Source organism: Micromys minutus, assembly GCF_963924665.1.
Source record: "Micromys minutus genome assembly, chromosome: 4".
Lineage (NCBI taxonomy): Eukaryota > Metazoa > Chordata > Mammalia > Rodentia > Muridae > Micromys > Micromys minutus.
The window spans coordinates 55,453,872-55,458,067 of record NC_137973.1 but is presented as its reverse complement, the minus strand read 5'-3'; the positions used below and the strand labels follow the sequence as shown (position 1 = coordinate 55,458,067).

Here is a 4,196-nt window from a genome sequence, read left to right as displayed (position 1 = left end):
GCTAAGACTTCAAATACCAGGCTGAATAGGTAGGAAGAGGGTGGACAGCATTGTCTTGTTCCTGACTTCAGTGAAATCAATTTTAGTGAAACCTCCACTTATACTGAAGAAGGCTGTGAGCTTGGTATAAATTGGCTTTATTATTTTTTTGCAAGGTTTTGCTTTGTTTGACAGCAGGTATGGGTTGAGGGGGCACACAGGCCTGACCTCCGTGTTTCGTTTGACCATGTGAGGAGACCCACAGCAGTGCTGGTCGGTCCTGGGGGACCAGCAAGAAGAGCTCAGCTGGAACTTCGAAGTTTGTATTCATTTCGCCTTCGGCCCCTTCTCGATAGGCTTCCTGATGTCCCAGAGAGCTTGAAGCCCTCAGTTTTGCCCAAAACCTGGTTATTCGGCATGGCCCGTCCACTTTCATAGTGCGATGACTTGCGGCTTTTCATTGATTTTCGTGGCCAGGCGACTCTGTGCTCTGCAGCCCTGCTGGTTCACTTTGCCCACCTCCAGGGTCACCCTGCCGTGATGCAGCTCCTCTGTCTCCCGGTCTAGGTAGGCGGTGTTTTTAGTGATGGAATGCGGCTTGTTCTTCCGGCCAGCAGCCCATTTCTTGGATGTCTCCACATTTTCTCCTCGTCGCTGAGCTGCTAAGATGGCCTACTTAGACTTGGCCTGTGTGGCCGTGGGGCCCTTCTTACGCAGCACCATCACTGTCACAGTTTCTCAGTCACTCTCAGCCATGGGGCGGGGCGGGGGCGGGGGCGGCTGTCCGTCCAGCGGCTCTGGCAGCCCCGGAGCCATAAATTGGCTTTATTATGTTGAGGTATGTGCCTTCTTTCCCTAGACTCACTGGGACTTTTATCATGAAGAATTGTTAGATTTTGCCAAAAGCCTTTTTTTGCACCAAATTAGATAATTGTGTGGGTTTTGTCTTTTAGCGTATTTATGTGGTAGATTACACTTTTCAGTTTATGCATATTGACACATCTGCATATTTCAGGGATAAAGCCTACTTTAATTGTGGATGATCTTTTTTTGTGTGTGTGTTCTTGTATATTGTTAGCAAATATTTTATTGAAAATTCTTGCTTTTATGTTCATAAGGGAAATTTCTCTGGAATTCTCTTTCTTTGTTGTGTCTTTATGTGGTGACTTTGGTGTCAGGGAAACTGTACCCTTGTAAAAAACAACTAAGCAATGCTCCTTCTGTTTCTATTTTGTGGAAAATTTGAGGAATATTTGATATTTGTTTCCTTTTGAAAATCTGATAGAATTCTGTGCTGAACCCTTGGCCGTCATTTGGTGTCCCTAAGACAAGCCTAGCCAGGCTCCAAGGTGGCATCACTGGAATGCAACAGGCATGTGACAGCCATGCCCGGGCCACCACAATGTGGCCTATAAGAGCAGATATGGGTCTGCACCCATAGCTAGGGCCATCCCGCTGCCGATGGATCACACAACCTTCCCACAGAGAGCTGTTCTCCCAGGAATGCTCTTACTCTGCAGCCCACAGACTCACAGGCCCACAGGAGGACAAGCTCCAGTCAGAGACAGCAAGACCAACTAGCATTACAGATAACAGGCTGGCAGGAGGCAAGCACAAAATCCTAAGCAACAGAAACCAAGACACCCTGGCAACATCAGAACCCAGCTCTCCTACCACAGCAAATAGTGGATATCCTAACATACCAGAAAAACAATATTTGAACTTAAAATCATACCTCATGATGATGATAGAGGGCTTCAAGAAGGACATGAATAACTCCCTTAAAGAATTACGGAAGAACACAGGTAAAGAAGTAGAAGCCCTTAAAGAGGAAACACAAAAATCACTTACAGAACTATAGAAAACACAATTTACAGAACTATAGGAAAACACAACCAAACAGGTGAAGGAATCGAATAAAACCATCCAGGATCTAAAATGTACAATACAAAGAAAAAATATTAAAGCAGTGAAAAAAAAAAAAAAAAGTCAAGTAACATATAAAGGAAGACCAATCAGAATTACACCAGACTTCTCAGCAGAGACTATGAAAGCTAGAAGATCCTGAATAGACATCATACAGACCCTAAGAGAACACAAAAGCCAGCCCAGGTTATTATATCCAACAAAACTCTCAGTTACTATAGATGGAGAAACCAAGATATTCCAGGACAAGACCAAATTTACGCAATGTTTTTCTATAAATCCAGCCCTAAAAAGGATAATATATAAAAAACTCAAACACAAGAAGGAAACCTACACCCTAGGAAAAGCAAGAAAATAATCTTCTTGCAACAAACCAAATAGAAGAAAGGCACACAAACATAATTATATCTCTAACAACAAAAATAACAGGAAACAATAATAACTATTCCTTAATATCTCTTAACATCAATGGTCTCACTGGATTTGAAAACAGGACCCAGCATTTTGCTGCATACAGGCAACCCATCTCAGCAACAAAGACAGACACTACCTCAGAGTAAAATGCTGGGAAAAAATTTTCCAAACAAATGATCCCAAAAAACAAGTGACAGTAACCATTCTAATACCAAATAAAGGAAGTTTTCAACCAAAAATTATCAAAAAAATAATAAGAAAGAATACTTCATACTCATCAAAAGAAAAAAAAATCTATCAAGATGAACTCTCAATCCTGAAAATATATACTCCAAATGCAAGAGCAACTACATTCATAAAAGAAACTTTACTAAAAGTCAAAGCATATATTGTACCACACAATAATAGTGGGAAAATTCAATACCCCACTCTCATCAATGGACAGATCATGGAAGCAGAAACTGAACAGAGACCCAATGAAACTAACAGAAGTTATGAACCAAATGTATTTAACAGATATCTATAGACCATCTCGTCCTGAGACAAAAGAATATACCTTATTCTCAGCATCTTATGATACCTTCTCCAAAACTGACTGTATAATTGGTCACAAAACAGGCCTCAAAAGATACAAGAAGATTGAAATACTTTCATGCATCCTATCATATCATCATGGACTAAGGCTGGTCTTCAATAACAACAAAAACAACAAAAAGCCCACAAATATGTGGCAGTTGAACAATGTTCTACTCAATGATAACTTGATCAAAGAAGAAATAAAAAAATTAAAGACTTTTTAGAATTTAATGAAAATGAAGGCACAACATACCCAAACTTATGGGACACAATGAAAGTAGTGCTAAGAGGGAAACTCATAGCTCTGAGTGCCTCCAAAAAGAAACTGGAGAGAGCTTACACTAACAGCTTGACAGCACAACTGAAAGATCTAGAACAAAAAGAATCAAATACATCCAATAGGAGTAGAAGGCAGGAAAAAATCAAACTCATGGCAGAAATTAACAAGTAGAAAGAAAAAGAACTATTCAAAGAATTAACAAAACCAGAAGCTGGTTCTTTGAGAAAAATCAGCAAGATATATAAACCCTTAGCCAAAATAATCAGAGGACACAGGGACTGTATTCAAGTTAACAAAATCAGAAATGAAAAGGGAGCCATAACAGAAACAGAGAAAATGTTTAAAAATCATCAGCTTCTACTACAAATGACTATACTCAATAAAACTGGAAAATCTGGATGAAATGAACAATATGCTAGACAGATACCAGCTACCAAAGTTAAATCAGGATCAGATAAACCATCACATCTAAAAAGAATAGAAGCAGTCATCAAAAGCCTCCCAACCAAAAACAAAAAAAAAAAAAAAAAACAAAAACAAAAACAAAACAAAACAAAACCCTCAGGATAAGATGGTTTTAGTGCAGAATTCTATCAGACTTTCAAAGAAGACCTAATACCAATACTCTTCAAACTATTCCACAAAATAGAAACAGAAGGAACACTATCCAATTCATTCCATGAAGCCACAATTACACTTATACCTAAACTACACAAAGACCCAACAAGATAAAAAAAAAAAAAAAAAAAAAAAAAAAAAAAAAAAAAAAAAAAAAAGAACTTCTGACCAATCTCCCTTATGAACATCGATGCAAAAATACAAATAAAATTCTCACAAACCGAATCCAAGAACACATCAAAATGATCATTCACCATGATCAAGTAGACTCCATCCCAGGGATGCAGGAATAATTCAATATAAGGAAATCCATCAACATAATCCACTATATAAACAAACTTAAAGAAAAAAAACCACATGATCATCTTATTAGACACTGAGAAAGTATTTGACAAAATGCAAC

The 4,196-nt window shown here is 38.5% G+C and overlaps 1 pseudogene across 1 annotated transcript; it reads right to left on the bottom strand.

The window, feature by feature from the left end:
• Positions 1–306: 306 nt before the first annotated feature.
• On the bottom strand, positions 307–735 carry LOC308420413 (endothelial differentiation-related factor 1-like; annotated as a pseudogene). Its single transcript has one exon. The product of its transcript is annotated as an endothelial differentiation-related factor 1-like (transcript).
• Positions 736–4,196: the final 3,461 nt, after the last annotated feature.